The 26,297-nt window shown below is 41.0% G+C and overlaps 1 long non-coding RNA gene across 1 annotated transcript; it reads left to right on the forward strand.

Moving 5' to 3' along the window:
* Positions 1 to 58: 58 nt before the first annotated feature.
* Positions 59 to 25,632, forward strand: LOC139355797 (uncharacterized). The gene is made up of 3 exons (XR_011606856.1): positions 59 to 170; positions 1,709 to 1,840; positions 23,593 to 25,632. It is a non-coding gene; the product is annotated as an uncharacterized lncRNA (long non-coding RNA).
* The last annotated feature ends 665 nt before the right edge of the window (positions 25,633 to 26,297 follow it).

Raw genomic sequence — 26,297 nt, forward strand, 5'->3', positions numbered from 1 at the left:
AGAATGGCATTCTCAGTTATAAAAGGTCTCAGAATTAGACCATCTATGTGTTCTGTCTGAAAAGTTTCTTAAAGATGAGCTCTATTACATTGAGAGATTTGTCAAAACTGAAGAATTTAAGAATGAGGAAGTTGTAGTAGAAAAGAACTGCTGACATGTAACAAAATCAAGTAAGCACATAAAACCTAAAATTGATAAATATATTATAAAACTGAATGCAAAACAAAAACTTTGTGAAATAAATATGTAGTTTAAAAAAATAAGTAGGTACATCTAGCAGGGTTCTTGCAAGTAACAGAAATGAACTCTAAGTAAAAAAAGAAAGTTATTAGAGGCCTGTGATGTAGCCATAGAATCAAGGCAAAAACTATCGAATAGGGTCTCAGAGAGGATAAGAACCAGAGCAAGTCCAGGGATCCAGAAGGAACTAAGTGACAATCTCAAGTCATTGCCACTGGGATGCTCTGCTCCAACCATTGTCAGTTTTTGTCACGTGGCATCAAAGTGCTTTTGGTGTACTTTGCTTGTTGGGAAGTAGAAAAAACACTTCCTAGCTCCAAAGCTGTATACCAGTGACTGAGGCTGCAGTATTTTGCCCCGTTACGTATTTAGAAGAGCAGCTGCACTTGGAATAACCATCTGATCATGCTAGCAATAATCACTGACATTCTTTAAGACTGTGTTGGGGCCGGGACCAGTGGCTCACACCTGTAATCCCAGCACTCTGGGAGGCTGAGGCAGGAGGATACCTTGAGGTCAGGAGTTAGAGACCAGCCTGGCCAACATGGTGAAACCCTATCTCTACAAAAAGTACAAAAATTAGCTGAGCATGGTGGTGCAGGCCTGTAATCCCAGCTACTGGAGGGGCTGAGGTGGGAGGATGGCTTGAGCCCAAGAGATAGAGGTTATAGTGAACCAAGATTGCACCAAGGCACTTCTGCTTGGGCAACAGAGCCAAACTCTGTCTCAAAACAAAAACAAAAACACACACACAAAAACCAAGCTGTGTTGGAATACTTCTAGCCCCTTTGCAGGCTGTGTTCTCTTCTATTTCCTTTCTTCTCATCTTATTGGCTAGAATGACATCATATTGTCATATCTGAACCAATTATTGCAAAGATAATGAAATTATTTAAATTTGGACATAGTCTAATTAAGATTTATTCTCATGTAATGGGAAGGAGTTTAGTCTCCTTGAAGCCCATGGCTGTTTTATAATTTTAAAGTTAAAAAAGGTGAGACTGGGTGTGGTGGCTCACACCTATTTCCCAGCACTTTGGGAGGCCGAGTGGGAGTAGTATCATCGCTTGAGCCCAGTAGTTCAAGTCCAGCCTAGCCAACAAAATGGGACTGCGCCTCTTTAAAAAAATGAATTAATTAAGCCAGGTGCAGTGGCACATTTGTCTTAGCTACTCAGGAGGCTGTGGTGGGAGAATCACTTAAACCCAGGAGTTCAAGGCTATGGTTTTGCCACTGCACTCCAGCCTGGGTGACAGAACAGACCCTGCCTCTAAAATAAAATAAACTTTAAAGAGGCATTTTGTTTAGCAAGTAAATATTGCTATTGGATAGGTCACAAACAGTGGCATTAACATCTTAAATTCTCCCCGGGATATATCCTTGCCTTTGATTTATCATTTTAATAGGGAGAAGAAACCCCAGGGTCTTCCATTTGGTTCTTCCTATCACAATAATTCTTACTTCATAGGAAAAAAGTCTGGAGATTTTTGCCACTTGTGGAGAATGTTTATCCAACACAGGAACTGAAAAAATTCACAGAATGAGTGAGTTTAAAGTTTGATCCAGTCAAAGTGACCCAGGTACATCCTCACTCTGACAGGTAATTCCTGGTGATTTATGTGTACCAGAACTAGCTAGTAGCCCAGAGCAGGTATCTAAGAGTTTCCAAAAAGCCTTATTTCCTCTCATCCTAAAACACAGTTACCCTATTAAATTCCCATTAGGACTGTCTAGGAGTAATAGTCAAAGAAAGGGAACCTTTGCTGTTATAACACAGTACCTAGACTTCCATTCAAGCAAGTGCTATGAATTTGTTAATTCAGCTCTGGAAATTGCATGAAGAGTCATGACTCTCTACTGTCTTGCCTCAGGTCACATTGGTCTATTTTGGTTACACAAATTAAGTAAGAATTTTGTGGAAACTCTGTGTTCAGATAGGCATAGCCAGATATCTCTGAGGGTGAACTCATTCCGATTACCAAGCTAGTCTTACAGCCTATTGTCATAATCAAGTACGCTCGGCTCTGACTGTTGAGGAAGGCTATCTTACCTCTATAACCCCAAGATTCTCCTTATGCAAATTGAAACTAGCAAATGCATTTCAGTTGCAGTATTTCCCACCAGCAATTTCCAACATTCAGAAAATAGGTCATGAATATTTTCTTTCTGTAAGATGCTGAAATTCCCCTCAACAGCACTGGTCTCAAGGTCATGGATGAAATTCCATCTCAGTCCTTTTTTTTTTTTTTTTTTTTTTTGAGATGGAGTCTCACTCTATTGCCCAGGTTGGAGCGCAGCGGTGTGATCTCAGCTCACTGGAACCTCCACCTCCCCGTTTCAAGAGACTCTCTGGACTTAGCCTCCTAAGTAGTTGGGATTACAGGCATGAACCACCATGCCTGGCTAATTTTTTGTATTTTTAATAGAGATGGAGGTCTCACCATGTTCACCAGCCTGGTCTTGAACTCCTGATCTCAGGTCATCTGCCCATCTTGGCCTCCCAAAGTGTTGGGATTACAGGTGTGAGCCACTGCATCTGGCAGTCTCAGTCATTCTTGAGGCAACAGTTATGTATGTGCAAAGCAGGACATTCGTAATGAATCTATTCCAGCATTCCTATCTCATGGAGCCTTTAATTTCCTTCCCATATATATGCCAAGGGACTTTTGGCATCTCTGCATCTTTTAATGAGGGCCCAAGTTGGTGCCTGATTTGCCTTATCCAATCCAGTTAGACACCCAACTGCTTAAGCCAGCACTTTGGATGCAGCACTTTTGGTAAGTGCATCCTTATCAACAAGTTCAGCCCAATCTAAAATTGTGTTTCACTTTTCTTGGTTGAGTGCTTTTAAAATATATTCCCACAAAAATTTCGCCAATAGTTGTTTATTTAATGTAGCAAATCTCTGCAACACTTGCAGTGTAAAAATCTTCTCTTAGCAAAAGGACAGTTCTGGCCAAATATCCCAGGCAGATGTTGTCGTCTACTCTTGTCCTTTATGTGCTTGCTGCAGAATTGGAGGACTCATTACCATTTGAAGCCCCAGGAATGGTTTGGGCAAAATGTAATAAGAGCATCCCCCCAAAACTATTTTCCAAGGCTGGGCACAGTGTCTTATGCCTGTAATCCCAGCACTTTGTTTGGGAGGCCGAAGTGGGTGGATCACATGGGCCCAGAAGTTTGAGACCAGCCTGGGCACACAGCAAAACATCATCTCTACAAAAAAATACAAAGATTAGCTGAGGGTGGTGGCACACTCCTGTGGTCCCAGCTACTCAGGAAACTGAGATAGGAGGATTGCTTAAGCCTGCAAGGTTGAGGCTGCAGTGAGCCAGAGATCGTGCCACTACACTCCAGCCTGGGTGACAGAGCAAGACTCTGTCTCAAAAAAAAAAAAAAGTTTAAAAGAAGTTATTTCTTTACTGTGATTTTAAAAAAAAGATCATTTAAAGTGTCATCATAATACTTTTTGGTGGCCGGGCACAGTGGCTTAAACCTGTAATTCCAGCACTTTGGAAGGCTGAAGCAGGTTGATCACTTGAGGCCAGGAGTTTGAGACCAGCCTGGCCAACATTGTGAAACTCCATCTCTACTAAAAACACACACACACACACACACACACACAAAAATTAGCTGGGCGTGGTGGCGCACACCTGTAGTCTCAGCTACTCAGGAGGCTGAGGCAGGAGAATCAGTTGAACCTGGCAGGTGGAGATGGCAGCAAGTCAAGATCGCACCACTACACTCCAGCCTGGGCAACAGAACGAGACTCTGTCACAAAACAAAACAAAACAAAACAAAACAAAGCAACCTTTTTGGTGAGAAAACTCCCAATAACTTTCTTCTGGACATTTTATCCAACATAAAAAGGCAGAAAACAGAAATAAGAATTTTAAATTTTGAAAGCAACAAGATTATTAATATTTATAGGTAAAATGATGAAATAGCTAAGAGATCCAAAAGGATTGTGAATAATATTAACAAGATAGGCCTACATAAGTCAAATTGATAGGATGGACACAACATATTCCTTTTAAAGAAAACAAATAGTTTTAAAGATGTCAGTACTTCCCAAGTTATAGATTTAATTCCAGTTTGTTTTCTCTTTTTTTTTTTTGAGACCAAGTCTCGCACTGTCACCCAGGCTGGAGTGCAGTGGCGCGATCTCGGTTCACTGCAAGCTCCGCCTCCTGAGTTCACGCCATTCTCCTGCCTCAGCCTCCTGAGTAGCTGGGACTACAGGTGCCCGCCACCGCACCCGGCTAATTTTTTGTATTTTTAGTAGATATGGGGTTTCACCATGTTAGCCAGGATGGTCTGGATCTCCTGACCTTGAGATCCGCCCGCCTTGGCCTCCCAAAGTGCTGGGATTACAGGAGTGAACCACTGCACACAGCCTAATTCCAGTTTGTTTTCTTATTTGTTATTAGTTTATTTTCTTACTTGTTTGATTTCTGGGAATTTGACAAAATGATTTTAAGTTTATTTGCAATCATAAACACACTATAATAACAAAGAAAAATATTTTAAAGACTGGGTGTGGTGGCTCATGCCTGTAATCCCAGCACTTTGGGAGGCCAAGTTGGGTGGATCACTTGAGGTCAGGAGTTCAAGACCAGCCTGGCCAACATGGTGAAACTCTGACTCTACTGAAAATACAAAAATTAGCTGAGTATGGTGGTGCACCCTTGTAATCCCAGCTACTAGGGAGGCTGAAGCATGAGAATCACTTGAACCCTGGAGGTGGAGCTTGCAGTTAGTCAAGATTATGTCACTGCACTCCAGCCTGGGCAACAGAGCAAGACTCTGTTAAAAAAAAAAAATTAAAAAATTGAGTAATGAGGGACAATTTATTCTATCAGAATGAAAACAGAATAAAAACACAAAAGTGCATAGTGGTGAGACTAAAAGATCATGGGCTTTGGATCTAGTAGAGGTAGGTTTGAATTCCTGGCTCTGATACATAGTAACCATGTAACCCTAGAATATTAACTTAATACATTTAAGGAAAGTGTATATTATGGACCTTAATTGTCCTACTTCTTTACCGTACCTCCACTGACATCTTGCCATGGCTTCATCATAGACACACTTCCCTGCCTCTTGGGTTTGGGATTGGCCATGTGACTTACTGTGGTCAGTGGCAGTTCCAAGCCCAGGCCTTCAGGAACCTCCACGGTTCTGTTTGCCCTCCTGCCCATGCTGCTGTTGTCATGAGAAGAGCATTCCTGAGTGAGCTGCTGCCCCTTCAGCCTGGGCTCCAAAGTTAAAGCATGTGGAGCACAGTTGCCCCAGCTGCCCGCAGATCCACGATAATAAGTAATTGCCATTTTAGGATCTCGAGAATTAGTTGATAAAATGTACCAGCGGTTTCTTAAGGAAGAGTCCCAGGATTGCCACAAATACTTCTGCTTACACCTCATTGGCCAGAATTTAATCACAAGGCCAATTCTCACTACAGGAACAGCTAGGAAATGTGGCCAGCTAACTGGTACTTTATTACTATGGAGGAAGGGGAAGATGGATTCAGTGGGACAACTAGTGGTCTCAGCCACAGTTGTGTAATCCCTATTTTTTTTTTTTTTTTGCATCTTTAAAAAAAATTTTTAATTAGATTAAATTTTAATTTTTAAATGCATCTTCAGCTGTAATCATTAATTTAAAAAATGAAGTAATTCTGATTGTTCATTAATTAGCTTTTCCTTCACTTACCTCTCTAAGAGATCTTTCTATGACAATACACAACCACTGCATTCTTAACAGCTTTATATATTCCATAATATAGTATATCCATAACACAATTTATTTCCCCTTTAGGTTATTTCCAACCTTCTTCCTAGTTCAAAGAGTGCTAAAACAAAACTCTTCTATATCCATGTTTGTGTATATGTGTAAGAATTTTTGTTGGAAAGATTCCTAGAAATGGATTGCCGAATCAAGTTGTATATGCACTTTTATTCTGAAATATGTTACAAAATTATCCTCCAAAAAGTCTTTAATAATTAATGTTTCCAGGCCAGTCATGGTAGCTCATCCCTGTAATCCCAGCACTTTGGGAGGCTGAAGTGGGTGGATCACTTGAGGTCAGGAGTTCGAGACCAGCCTGGCCAACATGGCTAAACCCCATCTCTACAAAAAATACAAAAATTAGCCAGGTGTGGTGGTGGGTGACTGTAATCTCAGCTACTTGGGAGGCTCAGGCAGGAGAATCGCTTGAACCTGGGAGACAAGTTGTAGTAAGCCAAGATCACGCCACTGCACTCCAGCCTGGGCAATGGAGCAAGACTCCATCTCAAAAAAAAAAAAAAAAAAAATCATGTTTCCAAATGAGTATATGAAAATATCTCTTGGAAAGACATTTTTGATAGTAACATATCAAAAGTTTTGCACTGCATATGTGAGCTGTCCCAGTCATTTTGTTTATGGACATTTATACCAGAAAATAATTCTTTTTTTTTTTTTTTTTTTTTTTTTTTTTTTTTTTTTTTGAGACGGAGTCTCGCTCTGTCACCCAGGCTGGAGTGCAGTGGCCAGATCTCAGCTCACTGCAAGCTCCGCCTCCCGGGTTCCCGCCATTCTCCTGCCTCAGCCTCCCGAGTAGCTGGGACCACAGGCGCCGCCACCTCGCCCGGCTAATTTTTTGTGTTTTTAGTAGAGACGGGGTTTCGCCGTGTTAGCCAGGATGGTCTCGATCTCCTGACCTTGTGATCCGCCCGTCTCGGCCTCCCAAAGTGCTGGGATTACAGGCTTGAGCCACCGCGCCCGGCACCAGAAAATAATTCTAAACACAAAATAGATTCTGTACAAAGATCTACATTGTAACATTGTATATAATAGTAAAAAACTGGACACAAAATATTTTTTTGAGGCAAGGTTTTGCTCTGTCACCCAGGTTGGAGTTTAGTGGTACAATCACAGCTCACTGCAGCCTTGATCTTTCAGGCTCAAGCCATCCTCCCGCTTCAGCCTCCTGAGTAGCTAGGACTACAGGTATGTGCCACCATGTCTGGCTAATTTTTAAAATTTTTTTGTAGAGAGGAGATCTCACTGTGTTGACCAGCCTGGGCAGCATAGTGAGACCTCCTCTCATATTCTCTAATAGTAAGAACTCCTAAGCTCAAGCAATCTTCCCACCTTGGCCTTCCAAAAGTGCTAGGATTATAGGTATGAGCCACCATGCCCAGCCTAAAGTAAGTTTTTTAAATAGAGCAGGTAAATTATTATAAAGCATGGTGAACAATTAAGGTAATGATTACAAAGACTAATAACGTGGAAATGGCTTATGATATAATGTTAATTGAAAATGGCAAGATTTAATTAAAACTTTAATCAAAAGATTCAAAACAATTGTGTTTTGTATGCATACCTATTGGTGTACATATACCTATTGATATTATATTATTTTACTTATCTTACTACTTTCTATATTTCATAGGTTTTCTTGAATGAAGATGTCTCAGTCCATTCAGGCTGCTATAACAAAATACCACAAACAAGAGAAATTTATTTCTCACAGTTCTGGAGGCTGGGAAATACAAGATCAAGGAAGATTCAGTGTTTGGTGAGGGCTCACTTTCTTGTTCATCAGTTGTGCCTTCTAGCTGTGATCTCACATGGTGAAAGGGGTGAGGGGCCTCTGTTACAAGGGCACTAATCCTATTCATGAGGGTTCTACCTCCATGACCTAACCACCTCCCAAGGGCTCCACCTCTTAATGCCATCACTTTGAGGGTGAGGATTTCGACATATGAATTTTAGGTGGACACAAGCATTCAGACCATAGCAGAAGACTATACATTTCTAGTAAAAAACAAATATTTAATCAAAGCACTTAGGATACTGTTCTGCACTTGTTAGGTATTCAATAGGTTCTTTGATGACTATCCCTAAGGCATTTTATAAAAAGGAGCCAGTTAAAAACACAACAAACATGTTATGTTTTCCATCTTTCTTTCTTTTCTTTTCTTTCTTCTTCTTCTTCTTTTTTTTTTTTTTTTTTTTTGACAGAGGGCTGCTCTGTCGCCCAGGCTGGAGTGCAGTTGTGCGATCTTGGCTCACTGCAACCTCTCCCTCCTGGGTTCAAGCGATTCTCATGCCCCAGCCTCCCTAGTAGCAGGGATTACAGGCAGGCACCACCATGCCTGGCTAATTTTTGTATTTTTAGTAAAGACGGAGTTTCACCATGTTAGCCAGGCTGCTCTCAAACTCCTGGCCTCAAGTGATCCACCTGCCTCAGCCTCCCAAAGTGCTGGGATTACAGGCGTGAGCCACTGCACCCAGCCTTGTTTTCCATCTTTCATGTCACTTTCCCTTCCCTTCAATCCAGGAGGTTTATATTTTGTGTTCTGTTCCTGAAGGATTTTGCTTCATGGTTACCGCTCTTGAGTAAACTGGTAATGGCATTCACAAGTATTTGCATTTTTAAACAATCAAATACTTAATAATAAGAAAATTCATATAAAACTCTTAGCACAGAGTAAGTATTGGGTAAGTGTTGTTGATATGATGGTGGTGGTGGTGGTGATAAGAATACTGACCAGGAAGAAGCAGTCTTCAAGATTAAAATGGGGCTTCATGGGGGAAAAGTGGTTATTCACCATTATAACAATTCCAAAATATTTAGATATTTCTTTATCTTTAAAGAAAAAAAGCTCATTATGGATCCATAATCTGTGAAAATACTAGAGATAACTATGATGATAATAATACTCAAACCCTTCTTAAATGTTTATAGTTTCAACCTATATGATTGTATGAATGACTTCCTATTATAAATTCCTACTATAAAATGTCAGTACTTTCTGTTAGTAATATTAATATGGTTTCTGTGAAACCTGAAGGGACATCCTCTTTTGCTAGTATTCTTATATTGGTGGAGTAAATGTAAATTAACCCTATCCATATTTGATGCTTGTCATTACTTTATTATTATTATTTTTGAGACAGGGTCTCTTTTGCGCCGGCTGATGTGCAGTGGCACAACCTCCTGGGCTCAAATGCAACCTCAACCTCCCAGGCTCAAGTGATCCTCTCACTTCAACTTCCTGAGTAGCTGGGACCACAGGCATGTGCTACCACACCTGGCTAATTAAATTTTTTTTTTTGGCTGGGCACAGTGGCTCATGCCTGTAATCCTAGCACTCTGGGAGGCCCAGGTGGGCGAATCACCTGAGGTCAGCAGTTCCAGACCCCTAAACCCCGTCTCTACTAAAAACAAAAAACAAACAAACAAAAAGTCCCACAAAAATTAGCTGTAGTCCCAGCTGCTTGGGAGGCTGAGGCAGGAGAATCACTTGAACCCGGGAGGTGGAGGTTGCAGTGAGCTGAGATCGTGCCACTGCACTCCAGCCTGGGCAACAGAGCGAGACTCCATCTCAAATTTTTTTTTTTTTTTTGTAGAGACAGGGTCTCACTGTGTTTCCCAGGCTGGTCTTGAAGTTCTGGGCTCAAATGATCCTCCTGCCTCAGTCTCCCAAAGTGCTGGGATTACAGGCATGAGCCATTGTGCCTGGCCTTGTCATGACTTTGCAACCAAATCATATGAGGCAAATTATTTCTTTTTAGGTATCACACCTAGAATGTAGTGTCCTCAGGTAAGAAGTCGAGCTTGGACATGGCTGCATGCCAAAAGCAAGGCTTTCTCCTACTAAGGCTTACTCCCTAAACTTTTCCACAACTATACTTTTTTCTATAAAAATAACTGCTTCCCAGACTTAGAGTAAAGATTAATTAGCCACTAATTGCCAGCGCTGAGTCTGAAGAAAAGGTAACATTTAACATAAGTTTTAAAATATGCCTAGCCATAAGACCATTTAACGTCTCCTTGAATCTGCTTCAACAGTATGGTAGTAAAATGTAATTCTGCTTCTATTTAGTACGTCACCAAATCTCTTCCTAGGGTCCAAAGACATTTGGAACTTACACGGTATACATTTACAGTTCTGACTCCGGCTGCCTGTTTACATATTGCCTTATTACAGAACAAGGCTTTGGGTGCCACCTTCCCAACCGAAGAAGCATATCGATATTTTCCTGGCCTGGCATGGTGGCTCACGCCTGTAATCATAGCACTTTGGGAGGCTGTGGTGGGCAGATTGCTTGAGGCCAGAAGTTCAAAACCAGCCTGGGCAACATGGTGAAACCCTGTCTCTACCAAAAAACAAACAAACAAAACCCCCAAATTAGCCAGTTGTGGTGAAGGCACCCACAACTGTGGTCCCAGCTACTCTGGAGCTTCAGGTGGAAGGATCGCTTGAGCCCGGGAGGCAGAGGTTGCAGTGAGGTGAGATGATTTCAAAAAACAAACACATATATTTTCCAAAACAAAAGTAGGAATAATTTGTTTCTACTTCACTAAGTTTTATATTAAGCTTTGCAGCATAGTTTACAACTTGTCTTTTTTTTTTTTTTTTTTTTTTTTTTTTTTGAGGCAGTCTTGCTCTGTTGCCTAGGCTGGAGGGCAGTGGCACATCTCTTGGCGTACTGCAACCTCCACCTCCTGGGTTCAAGCAATTCCTCTACCTCAGCCTCCCGAGTAGCCAGTATTACAGGCATGTGCCACCACGCCTGGCTAATTTTTGTATTAGTGGAGCCAGAGTTTCACCATGTTGGCCAGGCTGGTCTCCAACTCCTGACTTCAAGTGATCTGCCTGCCTGGGCTTCCCAAAGTGCTGGGATTACAGGCGTGAGACACCATGCCCAGCCTACGACTTGTCTTTCATGGACTTCCTGAAGTCTTGAAGCAGCTATACAATTTCCTTCTTTTCTTTTTCTTTCTTTCTTTCTATTTTTTTTTTTTTTTTTTTTGAAACAGGGTCTCACTGTCACTCAGGCTGGGAGTGCAGTGGCATGTTGATGGCTCACTGTAACCTTGACTTTCTGGGCTCAAGTGATCCTCTGTCCTCAGCCTCCCAAGTAGCTGAGACTACAGGTGTACACCACCACACCTCGCTAATTTTTAAACTTTCTGTGGACATTGGATCTCTCTGTGTTACCCCACTGGTCTCCAAATCCTGGACTTGAGCAATCCTCCCACCTCGGCGTCCCAAAGTTTTGGGATTACAGGTATGAGCCACTTTGTCTGGATACAATTTTTAATCTTACGCTCTTCAAAGGGATAAACAGAAGTTGCTCCCAGTGTCAATTACATACTATCCTTCTAATTTTATTTTTCTTCTCCTTCCCTCCTCTCCTCCCCATGATGACTTAAAAACATTGTTACTTTCATTTGCATTTTCCTGACTATTGGTGAAGTTGAACATCTTTTCATGTTTACTAACCATTTGTGTTTTGTCTATAAATTTATCAGTTTAGATTTTTGCCCATTTGTCCAGTCTATCTTTTCCTAATTAGTTCCTTTTATCTGTTTATGTGTTCTACATATGAATTCTTTTTTGTCTATTATATATATATCTTGCAAATATTTTTATTTCATTCTGTTGGATATCTATTTTAATTAACTTAAAAAAATGTTTAGAGATGGGTCTTGCTATGTTGTTGCTCAGGCTGGTTTCAAACTCCTGAGTTCAAGTGATTCTCCCACCTCAGCCTCCGCAGTAGCTGGGACTGTGGGCGTGTGCCACTGGGCTTGGCTTTAGGTAGGTATCTATTAACTGTGGTTATTGTCTTTCCTGTAGTGGAAGTTTTCAATTTTTGTTTGTTTGTTTGTTTGAGACAGAGTCTTGCTCTGTCACCCAAGCTGGAGTGCAGTGGTACAATCTTGGCTCACTGCAACCTCCGCCTTCTGGGTTCAAGTGATTCTCCTGCATCAGCCTCCCAAGTAGTTGGGATTATAGGCACAAGCCACCACGCCCAGCTTTGTAGCTTTAGTAGAGATGGGGTTTCACCATGTTGTCCAGGCTGGTCTCCAACCCCTGACCTCAAGTGATCTGCCTGACTCGCCTCCCAAAATGCTGGAATTGCAGGTGTGAGTCACTGCACCTGGCCTAGTCTTCAATTCTTATGTAGTCAAATCTGTTCAACTTTTCCTTTCTGTTTTTTGAGTATTTACATTTTGCTTATCAGGTCTTCTATCTCAAGTTTATAAAAATATTCCACTATACTCTACCAAAACTTTTATATTTGGGGATATTTATTTATTTTTGAGAGAAGGCTTTGCTCTGTCACCCAGGCTGGAGTGCAGTGGTGCAATCACAGCTCGATGCAGTTTCTATCTCCTGAGCCAAAGTGATCCTCCCACCTCAGCCTCCCAAGTGGCTGAGACCACAGGCATGCACTATCATGCCTCGCTTTTTTTAAAGTATTTTTTTGTAGAGACAGAGTCTCCCTACGTTGCCCAGGCTGGTCTTGAACTCCTGAGTTCAAGCGATCCTCCTGCATTGGTCTCCCAAAGCGCTAGGATTACAGGCATGAACTGCTGTGCCTGGCCTAATTTGTTTAAAAATTTTTAAATAAGATTTTAATTTTATAATATTTGTACATTTACAAAAATGTGAAGATAGTACAGAGAGTTCTCATATACCTCAAATCCAATCTCCCTTGTTTATTAACATCTTATATTAGCATGGTACATTTGTCATAATTAATGAACCAGTATTGACATTATTAACTGAACTCCATACATTGTTCATATTTCCTTAGTTTTCACCTCATGTGCTTTTTCTGTTCCAGGAGTCCCTGATACATTTGGGATACCCCATTATATTTAGTTCTAGCATTTCCTTGCCCTCCTCTGGTCTGTGACAGTTTCTCAGACTTTTCTTGTTTTTGATAATTAACCTAGAAGAGTTTTAGTCAGATATTTCATAGACTACTCCTCAACTGAGATTCATCCAGTGTTTTTCTCATAACAAGACTGGAGTTTTGTGTTTGTGGGAGGAAGATCACAGAGCTTTTGTAAAAAGCTCTTCCCATCGTGGTTTTTTGTTTTTTTTTTTTTAAAGACAGGGTCTAGCTCTGTTGCCCAAGCTGGAGGGTGGTAGTGCGATCTTGGCTCACTGCATTCTCTGCTTCCCGGATTCAAGCAGTTCTCCTACCTCAGCCTCCTTAATAGCTAGGACTACAGGCGCACTCCACCACTCCAGGCTAATTTTTTTTTTTTTTTTTTTGGTATTTTTGGTAGAGATGGGGTTTCACCATGTTGCCCAGACTGACCATCGTGTCATATGAAAGGTATACATGATCAAGCAACTTAACGCCACTGAGGTTAACCTTGATCACCTGACTGAGAGAATATTTCTCTATTATTCTTTTTCCCCCTTTTCATACTGTATTGTTTTAAAGGAAGTCACTATGTATAGCCCACACTTAAGGAGTGAGAATTATGCTCTACTTCCTTGAGACTGGAATATCCCGTTTCTCTGTTTTTAACAATTTGGATCTAAAACACATCTGGAATTTATTCTGATATATCATCATAGTAGATATTAGGACTGTTCCTTCCTCCTCTCCTTTATGTAACAAGCATGTCTTTTGTTTGGGGTAGTGGGTTGAAATTGACAACATCCTTACCGCTAAAAGAGAGCCCTGTTGTTTTAGATCAACTGGAATTCCCATCCTTTTTTTTTTTTTTTTTTTGAGATGGAGTCTTGCTCCGTCACCCAGGCTGGAACGCAATGGCGCCATCTTGGCTCACTGCAACCTCCGCCTCCCAGGTTCAAGCGATTCTCCTGCCGCAGCCTCCGGAGTAGCTGGGATTACAGGCATGCACCATCACGCCCAGCTAATTTTTGTCTTTTTAGTAGAGACGGGGTTTCGCCATGTTGGCCAGGCCGTTCTTGAACTCCTGACCTCAAGTGATCCACCCGCCTCTGCCTCCCAAAGTGCTGGGATTACAGGCATGAGCCACCAGGTCCGGCCTCCATCCCTCTTTTCACACAGATTTATTCAGATAAGTCTATTATTGTTTCAGGTGTAAACCAAATCATGGCATGCTAGGGAATGTCAAGCCGATAGTTTGAGCCAATGACAGGAAGAGAGGCTGTCTGCTGGAAGAGGGGGTTTCTTCTTCTCATATAAGGGAGCTACCAAAAGACAGTATTTTTCTCCTTCGGGGCAATTTGGTGTGAAGATTTGGAGCTTGGCAACTTCGGCAGCCATTGAAGTCTTAGGAAGCAGCTGACACTGCCTATGTCAGAATGAAGAGGCAGAAAAAGAAAACATAAAACAAGTGAATAAACAAAAACCCCAATGTCTTTCATGTCAGTACTTAGCTACTAACTCCAAGCAATTCCTAAAGCCTGCTCTATTTCAGGGTCTTTCAGTTAAATGGGCCCTTTGTTGAGTAAGGCAGTTTGGGCTGGATCATCAATTGCTTGCAATATAAAGAAGGCTAACTGATGCAGAGTGATAGAAACAGAGATCTAACTTTATTTATTCCAAAAAGTCACGTGTTTCATCTCAATTTATTGAGATGTAAAATGTCACTTTATCATAAACAACATTTCCAGATAAAAATGGTTATGTTCTGGGCTTATTTATTATATATATTAATTTATCTATATCTAAGTTAATAACACTTTTTTTTTTTTTTTTGAGGGAGTCTCACTCCATTACCCAGGCTGGAGTGCATGGTAGCATGATCTTGCCTTACTGCAATCTCTGCCTCCCAGGCTGAAGCAGTCTTCCCACCTTAGCCTCCTGAGTAACTGGGACCACAGACGTGCACCACCACACCTAGCTAATTTTTTTGTATTTTTGACAGAGACAGGGAGGTTTCTCCATGTTGCCCAGGCTGGTCTCAAACTCCTGAGCTCAAGCAATCTACCTGCCTCAGCCTACCAAGTGCTGAGATTACAGGCATGAGCCACCAGGCCCAGCCAATACCACACCGTTTTAATATCCATTGTTTTTTTTTTTTTTTTTTTGAGACAGGATCTCATTCTGTTACCCAGACTGGAGTGCAAAGGTGTGATCAAGGCTCACTGTAGCCTCAACCTCCCAGGCTCAAATGATCCTCCCACCTCAGTGTCCTGAGTATCTGGGACTATAGGTACATGTCACCATGTCCAGATAATTTTTTGCATTTTTTGTAGAGACTTGATTTCCCCATGTTGCCCAGGCTGTTTTCAGACTCTTGAGTTCAAATAGTCTGCCTGCTTTGGCTCCCAAAGTGTTGGGATTATAGGTGTAAGGCTGGCCAATTTCCATAGTTTTATTCCATGTTTTGCCACCTGCTAGGACAAGCCTCTCTTCATTGCTCATTTTTTCAAAACCTTATTGACTTTTTTTTTTTTTTTTGAGATGGAGTCTCACTCTGTCGCCCAGGCTGGAGTGCAGTGGCCGGATCTCAGCTCACTGCAAGCTCCGCCTCCCGGGTTTACGCCATTCTCCTGCCTCAGCCTCCCGAGTAGCTGGGACTACAGGCGCCCGCCACCTCGCCCGGCTAGTTTTTTGTATTTTTTAGTAGAGACGGGGTTTCACCGTGTTAGCCAGGATGGTCTCGATCTCCTGACCTCGTGATCTGCCCTTCTCGGCCTCCCAAAGTGCTGGGATTACAGGCTTGAGCCACCGCGCCCGGCCCAAAACCTTACTGACTTTTTTTAATGTATTTCCTTTTCCATTTGAACTTGAGAATTAACATGTTAAATTCTGTAAAAGGTCCTTTTGAGACTTTAAAAAATTGGAGTTAACTAAATTTATAGATTAATTCAAGGAGAATTAAAAATTTTTAAATATTGAATCTTCTCACTTAGGAACATGGTATATCTTTTATTCAGAACTTCTTGTGTGCCCTTAACTATTTTTTTTTAAATTCATATAGGTTTTGTATATTTTTCTTTTGGATTATTTCTATGTATTTTATGGAGCTTGTTATATTTGTAAATGCTATCTTTTTCTGACCCAATTTCTAGTTGTTTATTGCTGATGAACTAGAACAGTGATTCTCAAAGTATGGTCTCTGGACCAGCAGCATCAACATTTCCTGAAAACTTAGAAATGCAGATTCTCCAAGTGATTTTAATGCATGCTAAAGTTAGAGCCACTGCATTAGAAAGATACTTTGTCTTTCCTGATAGTTGAAGTCCTATTTTTCTTATAGGTTGCAGTAGACAACCTTGTATTTTTTATTATTATTATTATTTTTATCTTTTTCCATTTTCCGTAGAATCATCAAGTCCAAACTTTTTATTTTTAATTTTTTACATTTTTAATTTTTTTATTTTTTTTGAGACCAGGTCTCTCTTTTCTGCCTAGGTTGGGGTGCAGTGGAGGTTACTGTAACCTCCAACCCCTGGGCTCAAGCAATCCTCTCACTTCAGCCTCCCAAAGCCTTGGGGTTACAGGCATGAGCCACCATGCTAGACCCTGTACTTTTTATTTTCTTTGTTTTTTTAGAGGTCTTAAGGTGAAATGACAGAATTATTGAAATAGTTTCTGCTTTAAAGAACCTCAGTTTTGCACACAGATAAAACAATGCTTTATTTTTGAAACAGCTTTATTGAGATATAATTGACATACAATAAACTGCACATAATGCAAGTGCAGTTTATTGTATGTCAATCGTTTGATAAGTTTTGATTTATATACACACTTGTGAAGCCATCACCACAATCAAGACAATGAACATATCCATTCCTCCCAAAAGTTACCTCTTGGTACTCAAGCTCTGTGTAATCCTCTCTCTTTGAGTGTTGGCTGGATGTAGTGATTTGTTTCTACCTGATAGAACACAGAAAAAAATAATAGGATGCCACTTCTGTGATTAGGTTGCAAAAGACTGTGACTTCTATCTTGCTTGCTCTCTTGTCTTCTCTCACTTTCACTTGGATGAAGCCAGCCTCTATGCTGGGCACTGCCCTCTAGAGATGGCCATCTGGGACCTGAGGGGCCTCTCAGAGGCGAACTGGTCGTAAGGAACAGAAGTCTTCAGTTCAACACCCATGACGTACTGAATCTTGCCAACAACCCCTGAATGAGCTTGGAAGTGGATCCTATCCCAATTAAATCTTGAGGTGACTATGACCCGGGCCATCACCTTGACTAAAGCCTTGTGAGAGACACAGGACCGGTGCCTCAACTGCAGCCTTTTGAGAGGCCCTGAACTGAAAGGTCCTGCTAAGTTGCACCTGGATTCCTGACTTATAGAGACTAGGAGGTAATAAATGTTTGTTAAATGGTTAAATTTGGGGGTAATTTGATATTCAGCAATAGGCGACTAATAAAGATATGGATTAATAAGTTGTGTGTGTGTATATACATATATATATAATGTATGTGTGTATATATATATACATTTTTTTTTCTTGAGACAGGTTGTCACTCTGTTGCCCCAGGCTGGAGTGCAGTGGTGTGATCACGCTTACTGCAGCCTCCACCTCCTGGGCTCAAGAGATCCTTCTGCCTCAGACTCCTGAGTAACTGAGACTACAGATGGGTGCCATCATGCCCAGGTAATTTTTGTATTTTTTGTAGAGACAGGGTTTCATTATGTTGCTCAGGCTGTTTTTGCTTTTTTTTTTTTTTTTTTGACAGAGTCTCACTCTGTTGCCCAGGCTGTAGCGTAGTGGAGTAGTGCATTCTTAGCTCACTGCAGCCTCTGCCTTCTGGGTTCAAGTGATTCTCATGCCTCAGCCTCCTGAGTAGCTGGATTACAGATATGCACCACTGTGCCCAACTAATTTTTTGTATTTTTTAGTAGAGACGGGGTTTCACCATGTTGGCCAGGCTGGTTTTGAACTCCTGGCCTCAAGTGATCCACCTGCCTCAGCCTCCCAAAGTGCTGGAATTATAGGTGTCAGCCATGGCACCCAGCCTATATTTTTAATGCCCTTACTCTTCATTTTTTTTTTCAAAATAATTTCCGTTTACTAAGCATAAATTTGTGGTGTTCAGATGCTTCTCTATTACTCTTTCTCCCCTTATTTGTGGCTAAATATACAGAGATAATTCAACAGTTCTTTGTCGACGGTATTTTATAACAACTGGTTATATGGCAGAAAAATCTATTTTTTTACTTTTGAGTTATTCAAAACCCTTGGATGATGATTTATTAGCAAGGTGCCCCTGAGATAACTTTCTTAATACCTTTGACTTTGTTTCAAAGGGAATTTTAGAAGCCACAGTCATCTACCCCTCTTTCTCATAAAGACTGAGATTGAAATCATAGTTTAAATGCCTGAGGGAAATTAACCATGTAAAAGTATTCCATGGAAAATTTCTGTAAAATAATCACTTTATTAAGCAAAAAATTACTTTTTGTAAGGGAATCATTCCCTTTGGAAAGGAATTCCAAAGAAAGAGCAAAAAGAAGGTTGTAATGGGGATGGATATTCCATAATGTCAGGTTAGGGACCACATTTCATTATCTGTGTCTAGCAACTTAATGAATAAATGTTGATTAAAAAAATGTTTGAAAGGAAAAAAATATTAAAGTTTGAATATTCAGTCTTTCTCCCTTCGGTTTCTCCCACCCACTGAAGGAAGGAGCCTTCATTTCTTATCTCTCCATCTATGTTGGGTTAAGAAGGAGGTTAGTCTGGGCACGGTGGTTCATGCCTGTAATCCTACCACTTGGGAGGTCGAGGCAGGAGGATTGCTTGAGCCCAGGAGTTCAAGACCAGCCTGGACAACATAGTGGGAACCTCTGGTGCTACAAAAAATTTTTTAAATTAGCCAGGCCTAGTGGTGCACACCTGTAGTCCCAGCTACTCCGGAGGCTGAGGCAAGAGGATTACCTGAGTCTGAGAATTTGAGGCTGCAGTGAGCCGAAATCACACCACTGGACTCCAGCCTGGGTGGCAGAGTGAGACCTTGTCTCAAAAACCCCCTCAAAAAACAAGCAAACAAAAAATCCATACACACACACACACACACACACACACACACACACACACACACCCACCCAAAGAAAAAGAAGAAGAAAAAGGTTAAATTATTCTCTTGTGTGTTGGGGGAAAGGTCTGAAGTAATAGCCAAGGAAGGTAAATGGCCTTGATGGAAGGGTGGGGGTGGAATTGCGGGGGAGGGAGAGGATGGTGAGTATGAGAAACCGGAAGAAACTTGAGAATTTGGTGAGCAAGGGAGAAGTTATTTGGGCAGCTTTTCAGGGAAACTTTAGGGAAAGAGACCGGTAAAGAGGATTTTTGGGAAGTTTTGCTGTGTTAATATGTATATAATTCCTCCCTCGGCATTTCTGTGAGATTGTTAGTAAAAATTTTCATCTTTCCAAACTTTTTGCAATTGAATTTGAGCTTGCTTTGAATGTATCACATGCTCAGACTGGCCTTAGGGCAGCTGACTTTCACTCCAGCTTCTCTCTGTCCACTAAACATCTACCTCTCCTCTTTTTTCCCTCCTGCTCTAGGCCTCATCGCCCTGTTTTCCGAGATCATTAACTGATGTCACCACTACACATTTATCTAGGGGTATTCTTACTTCCCTAACTTTCCTCGCCTAGAAGTAAACAAGTCTTCTTTCTGCTTAGTTCAGTCAAGACACATTAGAAATTATTCATAGAGGCCACAGGCAAGAATAAAAAGAAATTGAAAGATCAAAAATGTATAAAGAAAAATAATTAAAGCAAGAAACAGTTTATAGAGTTTAGGTTTCTTATATATTTTTTAATTAATTAATTAATTTTGATGGAGTCTCATTCTGTCACCTAGGTTGGAGGGCAATGGCATGATCTTGGCCCACTGCAACCTCCACTCTAGGGTTCAAGCCATTCTTCTGCCTCAGCCTTTCGAGTAGCTGGCACTAAAGGTGTGTCCTACCACACCTATTTTTTTTTTTTTTTTTGTATTTTTAGTAGAGACACGGTTTCACCACGTTGACCAGGTTGGTCTCGAACTCCTGACCTCAAGTGATCCACCCACCTTGGCCTCCCAAACTGCGGGGATTATAGGTGTGAGCCACCACACCCAGACTAATTTATTTATTTTTAGATAAGGTCTTGCTCTATCACCCAGGCTTGAGTGCAGTTGTGCAATCATAGCTCTCCGCAGCCTCAAACTCCTGGGCTCAAGTGATCCTTCCATGTCAGCTTCTCAAGTAGCTAGGACTACAGGTGTGTGCCACCATGCCCAGTTGACATTTACATTTTTTTGGTAGAGATGGGGGTCTACACTATGTTGCCCAGGCTAGTCTTGAACTCCTGGCCTCAAGGGATCCCCCCATCTGGCCCTCCCAAAGCTCTGGGATTACAGATGTGAGTCACCACACCTGGACATGTTTCCTTATGTCAATGTAACTAAGGACGCACCATGAAAGGGCTTCATCTCATGGAGTCTATCAGATTCTTCGTATTGGTTCTTTTCTCTTCCTTAGCTCTGTGGCTGTGTTTAGTGTCTTAGCCAATCATTGCTGTGTTTTGAGAGATCTTCAGCTTGTTCTGGAACTTGGGTTTGTACATAAAGGAAATGTTTTTTCTCCTTATAACTAATGTATAAGGAGGGTGAATTTTACAAAATGAAAGCCATTTTTTCTTTTTGCTGAACTCCAGCCTGTTATCAGCCTGAACTACAGCACTTTTCTGAATGATAGAACTTACTGATAGTTTATTACATACAGAATTGAATTGTTATTTTACTCTTTCATGAGTATATATTCTGCATTTTCAACTAAGCAGTTCTGAGAGGGCAAGGACCATATTTTCTATACTTTCCCTTCATAGGTCTTAGTTATTGTGTTTATATAATGTTAGTATAGATCAATTGTTCTTAAAGTGTGATACCGGCACCTCCGGGGGTATCTGAGACCATTTCAAGGGGTCCACAAGGTCAAAACTATTTAAAAACAAGGTTTAAATATTATTTGCCTTTTTCAGTCTCCCTCTTTCATGAATGTATGATGGAGTTTTCCAGATGCTACATGGATATGTAATGATATCATTGATCTGATACCTAATGAAATGTGTGCTTGTGTATCTTGTGTTTTAAATTTTTCTCAGTTTTAATTTCTTAATATTGATAGATATAATCCACATAAACAAAAGCTCTTTAAGTTTCTCCGTAGTTTTTAAAAGTGTAAAATGGTACTGAGACAAAAAAGTTTGAGACCTGTTGGTGTAATTATGTGTTGAACTGAAAGTAAAATCAATCTGATCTTATCTAAATCATTTTTCTGAGTTTATAGTGGGGTCTGGGATTCTTTGCTATTACTCTCTGTATCAGTCAAGGTCCAATCTGATACAGAAACCACAAGAGATAGAGACCACAGTTATTTGAACAGGAAGAGTTTAATATAAAGAATTATTAACTATAACTAAGGACTGGAGTAAAAGTGATTGGCTAGTAAGAAGCGAAGTCACCTCTAAAGAATATAGGTGCTATTGTTTGAATGTTTGTTTTCCTCCAAAATTCACATGTTGATATCCTAACCCTGAAGGTGGTGACTTTGGAGGTGGGGACTTTGGAGGTGATTAAGTCATGAGGGCTACCCTCATTAATGGAATTTGTACCCTTACAAAAGAGGTCTGAGGAAGCTGTTTACCTCTTCTACCATGTGAAGACATGGGGAAAGATGGCTGTCTATGAATCAGGAAGTTGGCCTTCACCACACACTGAATCTGCCAGGCCTTTGATCTTGGACCTCCAAAACTGTGAGAAATAAATTTCTCTCTCTCTTTTTTTTTTTCCCTTCAATTTTTTGATTTTATTTTTTTCTGTTGAGACGGAGTCTTACTCTGTTGCCCAGGCTGGAGTGCAATAGTGCAACCTCGGCTCACTGCAACCTCTGCCTCCTGGGTTCAAGTGATTCTCCTGCCTCAGCCTCCCAAGTAGCTGGAATTAACAGGCACCCACCACTGTGCCCAGCTAATTTTTGCATCTTTGATAGAGACAGGGTTTCGCCATGTTGGGCAGGCTGGTCTCGACCTCCTGACTTCAGGTGATCCACTTGCCTCGGCCTCCCAAAGTGCTGGGGTTACAGGCGTGAACCGCTGTGCCCAGCAAATTTCTCTTGTTTATAAGCCAACAGTTTATGATATTTTGTTATAGCGGTCTGAATTGACTAAGACAACAGGAATAACAGCTACTCCCCCCTGGGGCTGAGCTGGAGCACCCAAGGAAGAGGCCCCCCAGGACTGAGATCCAGACCTTGTTGAAGAAGACACAGCTGTGTCTCACTGAATGGCAGAGAAGTTACTGTAGTGCCATGCTGACAGAACTTGCTGGAAATCTTCCCTCTGGAACTTTGCAGAAATCTTTCTCTTAGGTTTCTGGGAAAGCTGTTCATGGTAAGGTGTCTCACTGGGGGCACTTGGTAGCAAAACTGCCTGAAGGAGGGGTGGGGTGTGGTGGGAAGGAAACTGTTGGTCACTGGGTGCTGCTGCTGCTCTGTACTGCAGGAACCAAATACTGAAGAGGGTACATGTGTTACAGGACCTGGCTGGACAATGTTGAAGTTGCCCATTTAGTAGGACCCAGAAAAGCAGTCCTTGGTGCAGGAGCCTGCAGAGGGAACACATGCCCACCAGGAAGGAAACCTTTTTCTTTTGCAATGTCTCTCTAGTGCTGTCCACTGACAAAGTTTAACATCATGCCATCTGGTAAAGAAAAATTACTCAAAGGGCATAGCTCTGTTTTAACAGAGCAGGCAATGAAGGATGAATCTAGAGTTGAGAAGAAACAAAATCACAAATGGCATACTCATTTTCTCTTATGAGAAAAGAAAAAGAACTCAGAGTAGTCTGAGCTATGTGAGATATGCAAAATGTATCAGGTCCAGAGAGTCATGAGTATGGAACTTCAGTCATGCCTCTTCCAACCCATGCCCAGGGGCAATTGTGTAAAAGCATTTTGTTCCTGACTAGCTGCCTCACCCACTATCTTCATGTTCCTGAACTTTGTGATACAAAGAAAAATGAATAGCCAATCAATAGCTTATGTTATTTCAATGTAAATTCCTGGTAACAATTTAGGAATTGCCTCTTCTTTTTTCTTTACACCCCACTTTTAACTGCTGTTCATCAGGAGGTCATTCTCAAGCTTTGGGCTGGAATAAACTCTATACTTAATTGTATTTTCTGAATCTCATCATTTAAGGTTGACATAATGTATAGTTCATGAATTACTGTGTCTCTTTAAATTCCATATATCCTACCCCTGAAGGTGATGGCATTTGGAGGTGATTAAGTCATGAGGGCTACCCTCATTAATGGAATTAGTACCCTTACAAAAGAGGTCTAAGGAAGCTGTTTACCTCTTCTACCATGTGAAGGCACGGGGGAAAATGGCTGTCTATGAATCAGGAAGTTGGCCTTCACCAGACACTGAATCTGCCAGGCTCTTGATCTTGGACCTCCTAGCCTCCTTATGTTTTCTTTGTGTGGAAATCCATTCATTCATCCAACAAACATTTATTCATTGATTATAATATTCTGAGTACTTATGTGTAGCAGACACTGTAGTCTGTTGTCTAATTACAATTTCCCCATTTTTTTCTAAATAATAGGATTCCAATTCTGTTCTGTTGACCTAAAGGAAGAAGCAGAGACAAAATTAATGTAAGTAAAGAGTTTATTTGGGTCAAGCTGGAAGATTGCAACCTGGGAGCACAGATTCAAGTTGCCATGAATATGCACTCCAATTAGCAGCAGTTACAAGTGGAATTTTAAAGGGAAAGAAGAGGCAGTTCCATTGCCAAGAATGTATATTTAAGTATGTTAAGCTATTGATTTGCTATACATTGTTCAACTATAAAGTGTGGGTCATGGTGTCTGGTGCTACATTATTAGGTATGCTTATAGCTACTTGTGGCAATAGCAAGCAGTTTTAAGAAATGAATACATAGCTAAACAGGTGTTTGCAGGGGAGTAGAATGTGATTGCTGTCTCATTGGGCCTGATAATTTTTAAAGACTTACATCCCTCAGATAAAGGTTTTTTCTTTTCTCAGTTCTTCTCTGCATGGTTCTCTTTGCCATAAGCTTCAGGGAAGTCTAGTCCCAGCCTCAGCTCTAAGCCCACCTCCATGGGGTGAATCACACAAACGGTTTTAATAGGTTTTGGCTATCCCCTTTTCTTTGTCAGAGATGGGGCTATAAACCAAAAATAAAATCTAAGCCCCCCCAACTGACTAAATGGACCCACTCTTGGCCAAGGGATTCCAAAGAAACCTGAAAAACTAGTTCAGGTTATGAAGGAAGTAGAGTTTAGGCACAACTGACCAGTGTTAATATTAAAATAGCAATCCTCAGACTGACAGAATAGACTCTTTATAGCAATAAGATACCAACTCCAAACTGCCTCTGGTCATATTGCATGACAAATAACAGGCCCTAAAGGCAATCAAAGTATTTTTACCCCCAACTATATTTCTTTGAGATGTTTTGGAATGGCCCTGCAAAGCTGTCTCTTGTGGAAAAAATTTACTTTCTCTAGAGAATCCTCTTCCCTTTCCATATCTTTTCCTGATCCAGGAGAGATTTAGCTGGTAAATGTCTGATAAGAGACATTTACCATCTATTCCCTTTGAAGTCAGCTACCTGGAGGCTCTATCTACATAACATGAACCTTGGCTCCCATAACCCCCCTTATTTTAACTACAAGACTTCCTTTCTGCTGACTTGAACTCTTTAGGCAAAACTTAACTCTTTCAACCAATTGTCAATCAGAAAATCTTTGGATCCTCCTATGACCTGGAACCTTCCCCCTGCACCCCCCAACTTTGAGATGCCTTTCCAGGCCAAACCAATGTAAACCTTACATATATTGATTTATATTTTTGCTTGTAGTTTCTGTCTCTCTAAAGTGTATAAAATCAAGCGTAACCCAACCACTTTGGGCACATATTCTCAGGACCTCCTGAGGTCATTGTCCATACATTTGGCTCAGAATAAACTTCTTCAAATATTTTACACAGTTTGGCATTTTTCATCAACATGTCTGTGACACACTTCTAGCCAATAGAACATGTAGGAAAGTCTGCAGAGGGACTTCTGGAATAGACTTTTCCTACCATCTTATAAAAGTTGTATTCAGAAATAAATAATTCTCTTCTGGTGCTGGGCATTGTCATGTCTCCATGTAAGGCCTAGAACATTGGTGGCCATCTTGGTCCTTTGAGGGTAGGGAGATAGTTTGAGGAGACAACTTGGTCTGCTGTGCACAGCAGAGGAGTGAGAAATAGAAATTAAATCCTAGGCCCCACAGCCAACTGAATGGACTCCCCTTGGCCAAGGGGACCCCAGAAAAACCTTAAAAACTAAGTTCCCAGCCATGACAGGTTAGGCGGTCAGACATACCTCATTATACTTCTTCCCTTGCTAATTGCCTTTAGACTTTCTTTCCTAAGAGTCAAACAGGAACTAGTCCTTTCGAAAGACTTGCTGGACTCCTTTTTTTTGTGGTTTTAACAACACAACTGACCAGCATTTCTTTCTGGTAAGTGACCACCATGGACTAGTTGTGGCTGATTTACAGAGGATGCACACAGGATGCCTCTGTGTTTTCAGTTTCACCTTTTGAAGTATACAGCTTAATTTTAGTGCATGTAAATTGAAGTCTCCACCCGAAAGTGTACATGGGTAATATGCATGTTTGCTTATTGTGCATATGAGTGTCTCCCTTTGTGAATATACGTAGTCACAAAGGGGAGGCACTATAACTTATTGAATATGTACACTTAGCCAATCCATCTCATTCTTCCTTCTTTAAAATGCCTGCTTCCAGTTTCTGACAGAGGCTATGCTTCCCAGATTGTGGGATGGCCAGCCTGCAGGCTGCAACCTTTTATAAGAAATAAAGCTCTCCACTCAAAATTTATGAACCTTGTGATTCTTAAGTTGACAACAAGAAATGGAAGTAAATTGAAGAATTATTCAAACCTAGAAACACCTCCTTCTAGGCTTCTTGTTTTAAAAATCGTTTTGAGTTGTTACTTGTAGCTAATAGTTATGATAGACTCCTGACATGACAAATAGGAAGAAGATACTGTCCTTATTCCCAAGAGGCTCGCAGTGTGGTCTGAGAAACAAGTTAAATAATAGTTTAAGATTGTTACGATAAAGGAGGACAGTGGTTAAATTCAAATGCAACATGCTAGTTTCAAACTAACCATAAAACTGAGTTAGAAAAGACAAACAGATCAAGAGAAAATGTTTTGTGAAGTTACCTCTTGAAGGAAAACATTTCTAAATTTTCCTGCAAATAAAAACCT

Source organism: Macaca nemestrina, chromosome 8 (assembly GCF_043159975.1).
Source record: "Macaca nemestrina isolate mMacNem1 chromosome 8, mMacNem.hap1, whole genome shotgun sequence".
Classification (NCBI taxonomy): domain Eukaryota; kingdom Metazoa; phylum Chordata; class Mammalia; order Primates; family Cercopithecidae; genus Macaca; species Macaca nemestrina.